This window comes from Schistocerca cancellata, chromosome 4, assembly GCF_023864275.1.
Source record: "Schistocerca cancellata isolate TAMUIC-IGC-003103 chromosome 4, iqSchCanc2.1, whole genome shotgun sequence".
NCBI lineage: Eukaryota > Metazoa > Arthropoda > Insecta > Orthoptera > Acrididae > Schistocerca > Schistocerca cancellata.
The window spans coordinates 8800568-8816755 of NC_064629.1; the positions used below are offsets into that span (position 1 = coordinate 8800568).

General features: G+C 44.2%; 1 long non-coding RNA gene across 1 annotated transcript; it reads left to right on the forward strand.

Moving 5' to 3' along the window:
• The first annotated feature begins 2431 nt into the window (after positions 1-2431).
• On the forward strand, positions 2432-4303 carry LOC126185080 (uncharacterized). Its single transcript, XR_007536940.1, has 3 exons — positions 2432-2697; positions 2856-2966; positions 4109-4303. It is a non-coding gene; the product is annotated as an uncharacterized LOC126185080 (long non-coding RNA).
• Positions 4304-16188: the final 11885 nt, after the last annotated feature.

Sequence of the window (16188 nt, forward strand, 5' to 3'; positions counted from 1 at the left end):
GAAAGCTCCTCACACATCACCGTCTGTTTGTTCGACTGATTACTACAAAGCCAAAATCATCGAATTTCATCCAATACCCAATGCGAATTATTTCTGAAAGGAGCTGCAGAAAGCTCCTCAGGCCGCAGATTCTCATTGTTGGTATCATTACTACAAAGCCAGAATCATCACAATTCATCCATTACACTATGTGAAATATTTCTGAGAAGTATTTCTGAGAGAAGCTGCAGAAAGCTCTTCCCATATTTGCATTTCTTTGTTGTTAAGGTTACTACAAACCCAGATTCATCACATTTCACCCATTACCGTAATTGAATTATATATGAGAGAAGTTAAAGAAAGCTCTTCCCTCATTTGCATATCTTCGTTGATATGGTTACTACAAAGCCATAATCATTGCATTTCATCCATTACCCTATGTGAGGTATTTCGGAGAGAAGCTGCATAAAGCTCCTCCCTCATCTGCGTCTCTTTAGTGGTATAGCTACTACAAAGGCATAATCATCGCATTTCATCCATTACCCGATGTGAAGTATTTCTGAGAGAAGCTGTAGAAATCTCCTCCCCCATTTGAATCTCTTTGTTTGTATGGTTAGTACCAAGCATTAATCATCGCATTTCATTCATTACGCTATGTGAAGTATTTCTGAGAGAAGCTGTATAAAGCTGCTCCCTCATTTGCATCTCTTTGTTGGTAGGGTTACTAGAAAGCCATAATCATCACATTTCATTACCCTATGTGAAGGATTTCTGACAGAGGCTGCATTAAGCTCCACCCTCATTTGCATCTCTTTTTTGGTATGGTTACTACAAACCCATAATAATCACATTTCAACCTTTACTCTATTTCAAATATATCTGAAAGTAGCTGCATAAAGCTCCACCATCATTTGCATCTCTTTGTTGGTAAGGTATCTATAAAGCCATAATCATCGCATTTCATCCATTACACTATGTGAAGCATCTCTGAGAGAAGCTGCATAAAGCTCCTCCCTCATTTGCATCTCTTAGTTGGTATGGTTACTACAAAGCCGTAATCATCTTTTTTAATTCCTTGCGCTATGTGAAGTTTTTCTGAAAGGAGCGTCTAATCTCCTCCCTCATCTGCATTTGTATGTTGGTATGGTTACTACAAAGCCATAATCATCGCATTTCTTCCAATACCCGATGGTTCAAATGGTTCTGACCACTATGGGACTCAACTGCTGTGGTCATAAGTCCGCTAGAACATAGAACTACTTAAACCTAACAAACCTAAGGACATCACACACATCCATGCCCGAGGCAGGATTCGAACCTGCGTCCGTCGTGCGGTTCCAGACTGTAGTGCCTTTAACCGCTCGGCCACACCGGCCGGTTCCCATGACTCTATGTGAAGTATTTCTGAAAGAAGCAGCATGAAGCTCCTTCCTCATCTGCGTCTCTTTGTTGGTATGGTTACTACAAAGCCATAATCAACGCATTTCATCCATTACCCTATGTGAAGTATTTCTGGGAGAAGCTGCAGAATGCTCCTCCCTCATCTGCATCTCTTTGTTGGTATGTTTGCTTCAAAGCCTTAATCACCGGATTTCATCCATTACCCTATGTGAAGTATTACTGAGTGAAGCTGCAGAAAGCTCCTCCCTTATCTGCATCTGTCTGTTGGTATGGTTACTACAAAGGCATAATCATCGGATTTCATCCATTACCCTATGTGAAGTACTTCTGAGAGAAGATGCATAAAGCTCTTCCCTCATTTGTGTCTCTCTGTTGATATAGTTAGTACAAAGACAGAATCATCACATTTCATCCATTACCTTATGTGAAGTATTTCTGAGAGAAACTGCAGAAAGCTCTTCCCATATTTGCGTTTCTTTGTTGTTAAGGTTACTACAAACCCAGAATCATCACATTTCACCCATTACCGTAATTGAATTATATATGAGAGAAGTTAAAGAAAGCTCTTCCTTCATTTGCGTCTCTTCGTTGACATGGTTACTACAAAGCCATAATCATTGCATTTCATCCATTACCCAATGTGAGGTATTTCAGGAGAGAAGCTGCATAAAGCTCCTACCTCATCTGTGTCTGTATGTTGGTATAGCTACTACAAAGCCATAATCATCGCATTTCATCCATTACCCTATGTGAAGTACTTCTATGAAAAGCTGCCAAAAGCTCCTCCCTCATTTGCGTCTGACTGTTGATATGGTTACTACAAACTTCATTCATTACCCCATGTGAAGTATTTCTGAGAGAAGCTGCATAAAGCTCCTTCCTTGTTTGCATTTCTTTGCTCTTATGATTACTACACAGTAGTGATGGGCTAAACTGCGATTTTCCGATATCAGTGATTTCTGTGAATGCTACTTTTCAGTATCTGTGATTCTTAACTGTGATTTGTCGCAGTTAAGAGTCGCAGTTAAGGAACCAAGTCGCGTATCCCTCCGCCACTGCTATTTCTGCGATTTCTGCTACTTCCGCGATTTCTGCGACTTCTGCTACTTCTGTGATTTCTGTGACTTCTGCTACTTCTGCGATTTCTGTGACTTCTGCTACTTCTGCGATTTCTGTGACTTCTGCTACTTCTGCGATTTCTGTGACTTCTGCTACTTCTGCGATTTCTGTGACTCCTGCGATTTCTGCGACTTACCACCGCATGAAAAAGCTACATCTGTCCACACAGAAAATTGCATCTCAACAAACATGTCATTGGTAAGTATGTTTTACGTTTGTTCTTCCGTTGGCTTTAATCTTGTATTAAAGAAACAACTGTGAAAATATTAATAGTGTAATTAATATGTAAGTAGCCATACAGTACCGTAATAGTTCGTGTTTAGAAAATGAATTCTAACGTATTGTTATGTTCCCAGGTACCCGAACTACATTTCAGTCACTCAGTAAACTGATAACTCAAAATATCATTGTCAGCAGATCTGGAGAAATTGCCACTGCGTCTTTAGACCGTTTTCGTCAGACGAGAGGTTAGTTTCTAACAAGGGAACAGCCCCATCGCACCCCCCTCAGATTTAGTTATAAGTTGGCACAGTGGATAGGCCTTGAAAAACTGAACACAGATCAATCGAGAAAACTGGAAGAAGTTGTGTTGAACTACGAAAAAAATAAGCAAAATATACAAACTGGGTCGTCCATGAGTAACATAGGTAATGTTAAGGGCACTGTGCTGTGCAGAGCTCCGTGGTCCCGTGGTTAGCGTGAACAGCTGCGGAACGAGAGGTCCTTGGTTCAAATCTTCCCTCGACTGAAAATTTTAACTTTTTATTTTCAGTTTATGTGAAAAACTTAAGATTTCATCACTTTTTTTGGAGTGATTATTACATCCACAAGAAAATCTAAATCGGGCAAGATAGAAGAAACTTTTCACCCATTCGCCAAGTGTACTAGTTAGGTGGGTCGACAACATATTCCTGTCATGTGACGCACATGCTGTCACCAGTGTCGTATACAAAATATCGGACATGTTTACCTGTGGAGGAATCGGTTGACCTATGACCTTGCGATCAAATGTTTTCGGTTCCCATTGGAGAGGCACGTCCTTTCGTCAACTAATCACACGGTTTTGCGGTGCGGTCGCAAAACACAGACACTAAACTTATTACAGTGAACAGAGACGTCAATGAACGAACGGACAGATCATAACTTTGCGAAAATAAAGAAAGCAAAATTTTCAGTGGAGGGCATAGTTGAACCAAGGACCTCTCGTTCGGCAGCCGTTCACGCTAACCACGGGACCACGGCGCTCGTCGCTTCACAGTCCTCTTAATATTGCCTATCTTACGCATGGACGACCCAGTTTGTATATTTTGCTTATTTTTTCATAGTTCCACACAACTTCTTCCTGTTTTCTCGATTGATCTGTGTTCAGTTTTTCAAGGCCTATCCATTGTGCCAACTTATAACTAAATCTGAGGGGGGTGCGATGGGGATGTTCCCTTGTAAGTGTTTCGATGGACTTAATTACTTAAGTGAGATCGTTCTTGCAAATGTGAAATATACCCCATTGAGTGGCTTTCATTACAGCAAATATTAGCAATCTACTCTGCCAATTATATTGCTTGTAATTAGTGACAGCAAAAATTGTTTAATAATCCTTGTGATTTTGCAGACACAGTTCTGGTTGCTGTACGTATCTATCCACATCAAGGCTGTAGGGAGAGACTCGTGAAGATTCAAGAGAGCTCTTAGAGGATTTGCAGTTTAAAAGTGACATTATTGCGAAATAAGTGTGCAGATGAGTGATTAAACTGTGTTTTATTGAAGTTGTTGTGCGATTTTAAAGGAATAATAAATGTTAAATACAATGAGCGAATAATGAAAATCTCATTTTCCACATGTTAAGCCGTCCTATACCCTTAATTTTCCGCCACATATTTATTGGTAAACACTTGTTGGAGAGTGAAATGCCGCCTCCTCCCCCTCTTTCTCCACAATCTTGTTGTGACACTGACCTGTAACATATCCCGAAGTCTACAATATGCATTTTGAGGCTGTTGATACGAAAGTGGGAAGTACAGATCTTACAGTTAAATCAGGAATAGCTTAAGTGAATTCCTTGAAAGTAACACAGTAAAAGCTTACTTATGTAGGTGGTAGTAGTGTCGGCAAAAAGTTCTTGTGTGTAAAGTTTCCATGTAGAACACCAGGTGTAAAACTTTTCTCCCGAGTCTTGAACTGTGTCGGAACAAAAGTGAGGCATTCATATGACTGTTTTCATTTCTCTACACTTATACAGATGTCTGAGTTCTGCTGCGTTAACATTGCAAAGTCCTGTAGGCATGTGGAGTATTAACCAAAACTGTCATATTGGAAGCAGAATCAAACACATTTGTTACATTACTTGATATTTTCAGGAGAAAAAGGCAATGTTGCTTCTTATTAATATAATACATTCAGAGTCACAGCAGTATTTGACCAACCATAACTGATGCTGAATGTGCATGTCATCATATAATATGAAGGGCTTATTTCAATAGTGGTACAAGTCCATTACCTCCACTTTTCTGTCTATAATGCTTCTGAAATTAATGATCCAAACAAACATAAATAAAGCTTCATCTCTAGCAAGAAGCCATATGCTTGAATATTTCTGGTATCTCAAATGCAGATTTGTCAGCGCTCATTTAACTTTACGACTCTGTATCTCAAAATGAACAAAAATGGACTTGTACCACTATGCACACACAGCACATCGATCTCGTGAGGCACAAGGCCTCAATAACGAAGTACGTACGTCGGTCAACAGATGACACTAGGAAAAGTATGTTAACTGCGCTTTTTAGTTGCTACTTGCGACTCTTAGTTGCGATTTGTCACAGAAATCGCAGTTTGACTCGGTAGCGAGTAGCGTAGTATGAACTTTGCTCAACAGATGGCAGTGCTAACTGCGCTTTTTAGTTGCTACTTGCGACTCTTAGTTGCGATTTGTCACGGAAATCGCAGTTGGGACTCTATAGTGTATCGCAGAGATGGGCGTAGTACAAACTTTGACCCACAGATGGCACTGTTAACCGCGCTTTCTAGTTGCTACTTGCGACTCTTAGTTGCGACTTGTCACGGAAATCGCAGTTAGACTCCATAGCGTACCGCAGAGATAGGCGTAGTACAAACTTTGACCCACAGATGGCACTGTTAACCGCGCTTTCTAGTTGCTACTTGCGACTCTTAGTTGCGACTTGTCACGGAAATCGCAGTTAGACTCCATAGCGTACCGCAGAGATGGACGTAGTACGAACTTTGGCCAACAGATGCCACTGTTAACCGCGCTTTTTAGTTGCTACTTGCGACTCTTAGTTGCGACTTGTCACTGAAATCGCAGAAAGCAGTGCTAAATTCGACCAAAAGATGGCTCACGTCTTTGAATATGAAATACTACTTGCGACTGCTAACTGTGACTGAAATCGCAGTTAGATTCTGTAAAGTTGCTACTGTGATATCTGTGACTTCTCAGTCACTGTGATTTCTAACAGATACGCGATTTCCTGCCCACCACTACTACACAGACAGAATCATCGCATTTTCTGCATTACCTTATGCGCAATATTTCTGAGAGTAGCTGCAAAATGCTCCTTCCTCATTTGCATCTATTTGTTGGTATAATTACTACACAGTCAGAATCATTGCAATTCATCCATTACCCTATTTGAAGTACCACTGAGAGAAGCTGCAGGTAGCTCCTCCCACATTTTATGTCTCTTTGTTGGTATCATTACCACACAGGCAGAACCATCGCATTTCATCCATTACCTTATGTTGATTATTTCTGAAAGAAGCTGCAGAAAGCTCCTCCCGCACTGGCGCCTCTTTGTTGGAATGATTACTACAAAGCCACAATCATCACATTCGATCCATCAACCTATGTGAATTATTTCTGAAAGCAGCTTGCTGAAAGCTCCTCTCACATCAGTGTCCTTTGGTCGTATGTTTAATACGAAGCAAGAATCATCGCATTTCATCCAATGCCCTATGTGAATTATTTCTGATAGAAGCTGCAGAAAGCTCCTCTCTTATCAGTGTCGTTTGGTCATATGTTTAAAATAAAGCGAGAATCATTGCATTTCATCCATTACCCTAAGTGAATTGTTTCTGAATGAAGCTGCAGAAAGCTCCTCCCTTATCAGTGTCGTTTGGTCGTATGTTTAATAGAAAGCAAGAATCATCGCATTTCATCCAATTCCCTACGGTTCCTTCTTGAAGGCCCGTGGATCTGACTTCTAGGTCTTCGTCTTGGCAGAAGCTGATGAAGGTGCTTATGTCTGAGGGGTGATGGGAGGAAGAGGAAATGTCGACCATGCGATCTTAGCATTGGCCGAACGGACAACAGTAGTGCTGAAGCTCAGATCGCAAGTCTGCGTCGGCACCTCTCTGGTAGTCCGAGGAGATGTGAGTCCTGTACTTTTTTTGTTTTTTTTTTTTGTTTGTTTAGGGTGCAAAACCGCTATGTTCATTAGCACCCGGTCCGTGACTTAGGAAACAGTAAAAAACGAAAATGGAAACCAGCAGCAATGGGAACGAACCTCAAAAATTTGAAGAAACTAAAAGCAGAAGGAAGCCTTAAAAATCAACTACAGGAAGGGGTTGGTTGTCCCCAAAAAAAGCTTCAAATGACTGACGTCATCTTGCTGGCACTAATGAACTCGAGAACGCGATCGGCCGAGCGCGTGTCATCTGCTAAAATGGACGATATATCAGGCGACAGCTGTAGACGGGCGCGTAACGGATTAAAATAGGGGCACTCAATTAAAAGGTGTCTTACCGTCCACAGCTGAGAGCAGTGGGGACAGAGTGGGGGAGGATCGCCGCTTAAAAGATGTCGATGGCTAAAAAGACAGTGCCCTATCCGGAGTCTAGTTAAAATTACCTCCTCCCGACGACGCGTTCGGGAGGAAGAGGTCCAATCACAGGGAAGAGTTTTCACATCCTACAATTTATTACGGGGAAGTGTCGACCAATGTGCGTGCCATAAAAGAACAACACGACGACATAAAATGCTCCATAGATTGGTGAAGGGAATCGATCGAATAGCTGGTCGAAGAAGAGAGACTGCACCCTTGGCTGCTATATCGGCCGCCTCATTTCCACAGATACCAACTTATCCCGGGAGCCAGAGGAACGCCACCGAGACGCCCCCCAGGTGGAGCAAGCGCAGACAGTCCTGAATCCGGTGGACCAGAGGGTGGACAGGGTAAAGAGCTTGGAGACTGAGGAGAGAGCTGAGAGAATCTGAACAGATAACATACTGTATCCGCTGATGGCGGCGGATGTAGTGGACAGCCTGGAGAACAGCGTAAAGCTCCACAGTTTAAACCGAACACTGGCCGGGAAGCTGAAATTAATCTGGGGTGTCGCCAACAATATAGGCACTCCCTACACCAAACGATGTTTTTGAGCCATCAGTGTAAATAAATGTGGCTTCCTTCATTTGTGCACATAAAGCAGAAAATGCCCGATGATAAACAAGTGAAGGGGGTACCATCCTTGGGAAACTGACATAGGTCATGGAGCAGGCAGATCTGGGGACGGAGCCAAGGTGGTGCTGTACCCCAAGTTGTCAAGAAGGTTTTAGGAAAGAGGAAGGAAAGAGAATGGAGCAGTTGACGGAAGCGGACTCCCGGTGGTAGTATGGAGGAGGGGCGGCCTGCATACCCTACATCAAAGGAGGCATCGAAAAAAATGTCATGGGCTGGATTAGCAGGCATGGAAGACAGATGGCTAGCATAACAACTCAGAAGGACTGCTCGCCGATTGGACAGCGGAGGTTCAGCAGTCTCAGCATAAAGGCTCTCAACAGGGCTGGTGTAAAAAGCTCCAGACACTAAACGTGTCGAGACGACGAAGAATAAACGGCCGAGCAGAGGAGTAAACTATGCTTCCATAGTCCAATTTCGAGTGCACTAAGGCACGATAGAGGCGGAGGACCACTCGGTTCACTCCCCAGGAGGTACCATTCAGGACACGGAGGGTGTTGAGGGATCGCAGACAGCGAGCCAAAAGATAGAGAACATGGGAGGACCAGCACAGTTTTCTGTCAAACATAAGACCCAAGAATTTAGCGACGTCCGAAAACGGAAGGTTGACAGGACCTAGATGTAAGGAGGGTGGAAGAAACTCCTTACATCGCCAAAAATGAACACAAACGGTCTTACTGGGAGAAAAACGAAAGCCGGTTTCGATGCTCCAAGAGTGGAGGCAATCGAGACAGCCTTGAAGACGTCGTTCAAGAAGGCTGGTCCATTGAGAGCTGTATTAGATCGCAAAATCGTCCACAAAGAGGGAGCCCGAGACATCAGGAAGGAGACAATCCATAATTGGATTTATGGCAATGGCAAACAGTACAACACTTAGCACGGAGCCCTGGGGTACCCCGTTTTCTTGGGAGAAAGTACGGGAGAGAGTAGTGTTCACCCGCACTCTGCCATAAATTCGCGAAGAAAAAGGGGCAGCCGACCTCGAAAGCCCCAAGAGAACAGTGTGCGGAGGATGCCTGTCCTCCAACAGGTATCGTATGCTCTCTCCAGATCAAAAAATATTGCTACTGTTCGGCGTTTCCGGAGAAAATTGTTCATGATAGTAGTGGAGAGAGAAACAAGATGGTCAACTGCAGAACGATGCTTTCGGAAACCGCATTGGGCAGGTGTTAAAAGACTGCGGGATTCCAGCCACCAAGCTAAACGGCAATTCCCCATACGCTCCAAAACCTTACATACACTACTCATGAGAGAAATGGGACGATAGCTAGAGGGGAGATGTTTGTCCTTTCCAGGTTTCGGAACAGGAACGACGATAGCTTCCCGCCATCGTCTGGGAAAAGTACTGTCGGTCCAAATTCGATTATAAATGCGAAGGAGGTAACGCAGACTATGGGTTGATAAATGCAGCAACATTTGGATGTGGATACCATCCGGTCCTGGGGCGGAGGAGCGAGAAGAATAGAGTTCATGGTGGCGTTCCTGCATGGAGAAAACAGTATTATAGCTTTCGCGATTTTGAGAGAAGAAAGCAAGAGGTTGCACTCCCGCTCCACGTTTCTTTGGGAGAAACGCTGGCGGGTAATTTGAGGAGCTCGAAATCTCAGCAAAGTGTTGACCCAATGAGTTAGAAATTGTGACGGGGTCCACTATCGTATCACGCGCGACAGTGAGCCCAGAGACCGGGGAGAAACTAGGCACGCCAGATAACCGTTGAACTCGACTCCAAACTTCCGAGGAGGGAGTGAAGTTGTTAAATGAGCTAATAAAGAATTTCCAGCTTGCCTTCTTGCTATTGCGGATGATGCGATGGCATCGCGCACGGAACTGCTTATAGCGGATACAGTTGGCCAAAGTAGGATGGTGGCGGAAAACGCGAAGAGCGCGTCGCCGCTCACGTATTGCATCACGGCATGCCTCGTTACACCAAGGAACTGGGTGGGGGGGGGGGGGGGGGGGCGCCGGGGCAATTCGGACGTGCGTGGTATTGAACGTTCCGCATCTGTAAGACTAACGTCGGTAAGATGTGTGACCTCACTGTCGACGCTAGGAAAGTGACGGTCATCGAATGTCGCTAGAGACGAAAAAAGTGTCCAATCGGCTTCGGCAAACTACCAGCGTCGCGGGCGCATATACAGCAAATGAGGCTGCAGTCTAAGGACACATGGAAAGGGGTCACTCGAGTGTGTATCATAAAGGGCGAACCATTCGAAGCGCCGAGCTAGCGGAACAGTACCGACCGAAAGGTCCAAATGAGAGAAATTTGTTGTGGAGGCAGACAAAAATGTAGGGACCCCAGTGTTGATGCAAACTAGATCCGCTTGGTGGAAGATGTCTAGCAATAGTGAGCCACGTGGACAAGGATGTCGAGATCCCCAAAGCGGGTGGTGGACATTGAAGTCCCCAACCAGCAAATAGGGGGATGGAAGCTGACCAAGAAGATGAAGGAGATCAGCTCGTGCCATTGGTGTGGACGATGGAATGTATTCAGTACAAAGAGAGAACGTGTATCCAGTTAGAGAAAGACAGATGGCGACAGCTTGGAAGGAAGTGTTTAAGTGGATTGGGTGATAATGGAGAGTATCATGGAGAAGAATCATGAGTCCTCCATGGACTGGAGTGCCTTCAACAGAGGGGAGATCAAATTGAACAGACTGAAAATGGAGGAGAACAAAGCAGTCATGGGGACACTGCTTTGTTTCCTGAAGACAGAAGATGACCTGCGAGTAGGATCGTAAGAGGATCGACAATTCAACCCGATTGGCTCGAATGCCGCGGATATTCCTGTGGATAATGGACATAGGGTGAACAGAAAATGGAGGAATGTGACCAAGGTTGCCGCCAACTCAACGACTGCTCAGAGCTTGCGACCGGCAGCATGGAATGGCATTTCCGAAGTCTTGGTGTCTGACTTTTGGGCTCGAGATTTAGCAGAACCTGATGAAGGATGAGCCATATGAAGGATGAGCCATAGAGTGGACAGACGTAAGTGGTGAGATTGAATGGGCGATCTTTGCGCTGGCCGATCTGACGACCATGGCACTAAAGGTGAGGTCGCAAATCTGCATGGCCGCCTTCTTTGTTGGCCGAGGAGAAGCAAGGACAGTGCTGTATTTTCCTGTCTGAGGCATGGTGGGCTGTCGACTGGCGAATAATTTTCGAGTAGCAAAAGTCGACACCTTATCCTTCACTCTGATTTAATGGATGAGCTTTTCGTCTTTAAAAATGGGGCAATCTCGAGAGGCAGCAGCGTGGTCACCCATACAGTTGATGCAGCGAGGGGATGGAGGTGGACAAGCACACTCATGGGCATCCTTGCCACACGTAACACATTTGGCCGGATTGGAACCGGACTGGCTGGTGTGATTGAACCGCTGACACCGATAGCAACGCGTAGGGTTGGGGACGTAAGGGCGAACGGAGATTATCTCATAGCCTGCTTTGATTTTCAATGGGAGTTGAACTTTGTCAAATGTCAAGAAGACAGTGCGGGTTGGAATGATGTTCGTGTCAACCCATTTCATAACTCTATGAACAGCCGTTACGCCCTGGTCAGACAGGTAGTGCTGAATTTCTTCGTCAGACAATCCATCGACGGAGAGTGTATAAACGAGTCCACACGAGAAATTTAAAGTGCGGTGCACTTCAACCTGGACAGAGAAGGTGTGGAGCAGTGAAGTACGCAGCAATTTTCGTGCCTGGAGGGCACTGACTGTTTCTAACAACAAGGTGCCATTCCGTAATCTGGAACAAGACTTTACAGGACCTGCAATTGCGTCAACACATATGTGAATAATGAAAGGGTTGACCGTGGAGAAGTCGTGACCTTTGTCAGACCAAGAATCAACAAGGAACTGTGGCAACGATGGAAGAACTGTCTGTGGCTGAGACTCAGTGAACTTACGCTTATGAGCAGACATAGTGGAAGGTGAGGAAACCATTGCGGAAGAATCCCATATGATTACCAGCGTCTCCGATGGCGCGCTCCTCCCTTGTGGGGGCCCTCTCTGAGGGCACTCCTGCCTTAGGTGATTGTTCACACCTCCCGACAAACGGACGGAGGGACCAATCATCACTTTCGGAAGGTATCAGCACGGGTAATCACCCCTCCCTGGGCCTGGCCGTTACCAGGGGGCACGTACATGTCCTACCTGTCTACCCGGGGTGGAAAATTACGCGTTACCCCATCACCGACTATGAACAAAAATGCGTGGGTCGGCCTTCAGACACGCACAGGGAGAAAGCAAGAAGAGCAAAAAGAAGGGAGAGAGGGAGAAAAAGGATAGACAGTCTCAAATGCCGTGGCGGAGACCAGAGAAGGAAGGGAGAAGGAGGCAAGGGAAAAAGTAAGTAAGACAGTAAGATGGAGAAGAACAAAGAAAGGAACCAACCAAAGGAAGGAAGAAACCAGAAGAAGTGAAAAACCAAAATGACCACAAATATAGGTCGTGGAAACGTCCGTCTCCGGATGGAGGTGCTAACTACCCCCTTGAGGGGGAGGGACTCCAATTAGTCGCCTCTTACGACAGGCAGGAATACCTCGTGCCTATTCCAATCCGAAGGAGGGCATTTGGTGGTATGATTACTACAAAGCCAGCAACATCGCATTTCATCCATTACCCTAAGTGAATTATCTCTGAAAGGAGCTGCAGAAAGCTCCTCTCGCAGCAGCGTCGCTTTGTTGACATGACTACTACAAAGCCAGAATCATCGCATTTCATCCATTACACTAAGAGAATTTTTTCTAAAAAAATTATAGAAAGCTCCTACCGCAGCAGCGTCTCTTTTTAGGAATCATCGTATTTCATCCATTACACTATGTGAATTATTTCTGAATGAAGGTGCAGAAAGTTCCTCAGGCAGCAGCTTCTCTTTGTTGGTATGACTACTACAAAAACAGAAACATCACATTTCATCCATTAAACTATGTGAATTATCTCTGAAAGAAGCTGCAGAAAGCACCTCCCACAGCAGCACCTCCTTCTTGGTATGATTACTACAGAGCCAGAATCATCGTATTTCATCCATTAGCCCATGTGATTAATTTCTGTAAGTACCTGCAGAAAGATAATCCCGCAGCAGCGTCTCTTTGTTGGTATGACTACTACAAAGCCAGAATCATCCCATTTCATGCAGTGACCTATGTGAATAATTTCTGAAAGAAGCTGCAGTAAGCTCCTCCCGCAACACCTCTTTGATGGTATGATTACTACAAATCCCGAATCATCACATTTCATCAATTACGCTATGTGAATTACTTCTGAAAGGAGTTGCAAAAAACTCCACCCGCTGCAACGTGCCTATGTTGGTATGAATACTACAAGGCCAGAATCATCGCATATCACCCATTACCCTATGTGAAATATTTCTGAAAAAAGCTGCAGAAACCTCCTCCCACAGCAGCGTGTCTTTGTTGGTATGATTACTACAAAGCCAGAATCATCACATTTCATCCAGTACCCTATATGGATTATTTCTGAAAGAAACTGCAGAATGCTCCTCCGTCAGCGGCGTGTCTTTGAAAGTGTTACTTTTACAAAGCCAGAATCATCGCATTTCATCTATTACCCTATATGGATTATTTCTGAAAGAAACTGCAGAATGCTCCTCCCTCAGCGGCGTGTCTTTGAAAGTGTTATTTTTACAAAGCCAGAATCCTCGCATTTCATCCATTACCCTATATGGATTATTTCTGAAAGTAATTGCTGAAAGCTCCTTCCGCACCAGCATCTCTTTGTTGGTTTGATTACTACAAAGCCAGAATCATCGCAATCCATCCATTACACTTTGTGAATTATTTCTGAAAGGGGCTGCAGAAAGATCCTCCTGCAGCAGCGGCTCTTTATTGGTATGATTACTACAAAGCCAGAATCATCGCATTTCATCTGTTACTCTATGTGAATTATTCCTCAAAGGAGCTGCAGAAAGCTCCTCCCTCAGCAGCAGCTCTTTGTTCATATGATTACTACAAAGCCAGAATCATCGCATTTCTTCCATTAGCCTATATAAAGTATTTCTGAAAGGAGCTACATAAAGTTCCTCCAGCAGCAGTGTCTCTTTGTTGGCATGTTTACTCCAAAGTCAGAATTATCGCATTGCATCCGTTACACTATGTGAATTATTTTTAAGTGTAGCTGCAGAAAGCTCCTCCCGTAGCAGCGTCTCTTTGTTGGTATGATTACTAGAAAGCCGGAATCATCACATTTCATCCATTACCTTATGTGATTTATTTCTGAAAGGAGCTGCAGAAAGCTCCTCAGGCAGCAGCTTCTCTTTGTATGTATGATTACTACAAAGCCATAATTAACGCACTTCATCCATTTCCCTATGTGAATTATTTCTGCAGAGAGCTCCTCCCACATATGCGTCACATTGCTGGCATGATTGCTTCAAAGCCCAAATCATCACATTTCATTCATTATTACATCTTCATCCACATCTACATTTATACTCCGCAAGCTACCTAACGGTGTGTGGTGGAGGGCACTTTACGTGCCACTGTCATTACCTCTCTTTTCTGTTCCTGTCGCTCTAATCTCTCTATTTTTACATTCGTGATCTCCTCGGGAGGTATAAGTAGGGGGAAGCAATATATTCCATACCTCATCCAGAAACGCCCCCTCTCGAAACCTGGCGAGCAAGCTACACCGCAATGCAGAGCGCCTCTCTTGCAGAGTCGGCCACTTGAGTTTGCTAAACATCTCCATAACGCTATCACTGTTACCAAATAACCCTGTGACGAAACGTGCCGCTCTTCTTTGGATCTTCTCTATCCCCTCCGTCAACCCGATCTGGTACGGATCCCACACTGTTGAGCAATACTCAAGTATAGGTCGAACGAGTGTTTAGTAAGCCACCTCATTTGTTGATGGACTACATTTTCTAAGGACTCTCCCAATGAATCTCAACCTGGTACCCACCTTACCAACAATTAATTTTATATGATCATTCCACTTCAAATCGTTCCGCACGCATACTCCCAGATATTTTACAGAAGTAACTGCTATCGGTGTTTGTTCCGCTATCATATAATCACACAATGAAGGATCCTTCTTTCTATGTATTCGCAATACATTACATTTGTCTATGTTAAGGGTCAGTTGCCACTCCCTGCACCAAGTGCCTATCCGTTGCAGATCTTCCTGCATTTCACTACAATTTTCTAATGCTGCAATTTCTCTGTATACTATAGCATCATCCGCGAAAAGCCGCATGGAACTTCCGACACTATCTACTAGGTCATTTATATACATTGTGAAAAGCAATGGTCCCATAACACTCTCCTGTGGCACGCCAGAGGTTACTTTCACGTCTGTAGAAGTCTCTCCATTGATAACAACATGCTGTGTTCTGTTTGCTAAAAACTCTTCAATCCAGCCACACAGCTGGTCTGATATTCCGTAGGCTCTTAGTTTGTTTATCAGGCGACAGTGCGGAACTGTATCGAACGCCTTCCGGAAGTCAAGGACAATAGCATCTACCTGGGAGCCTTTATCTAATATCTAATATTTAGAGAAGGAACTGCAGTGCGGTCTTCCTCTGTGAAACAGCTTTGGAAAAAGGTGTTAAGTATTTCAGCTTTACGCATGTCATCCTCTGTTTCAACGCCATCATCATCCCAGAGTGTCTGGATATGCTGTTTTGAACCACTTACTGATTTAACATAAAACCAGAACTTCCTAGGATTTTCTGTTAAGTCGGTACATAGAATTTTACTTTCGGATTCACTGAACGCTTCACGCATAGCCCTCCTTACGCTAACTTTGACATTGTTTAGGTTCTGTTTGTCTGAGAGGTTTTGGCTGCGTTTAAACTTGCAGTGAAGCTCTCTTTGCTTTCGCAGAAGCTTCCTAACATTGTTGTTGAACCACGGTGGGTTTTTCCTGTCCCTCACAGTTCTACTCGGCACGTATTTGTCTAAAACACATTTTACAATTACCTTAAACTTTTTCCATAAACACTCAACATTGTCAGTGTTGGAACAGAAATTTTCGTTTTGATCTGTTAGGTAGACTGAAATCTGCCTTCTATTACTCTTGATAAACAGATAAACCTTGAAACTTCCTGGCAGATTAAACTGTGTGCCCGACAAAGACTCGAAATCGGGACCCTTGCCTTTCGTGGGCAAGTGCACTATCATCTGAGCTACTGAAGCACGACTCACGCCCGGTACTCACAGCTTCGCTTCTGCCATAACCTCGTCTCCTACCTTCCAAAGTTT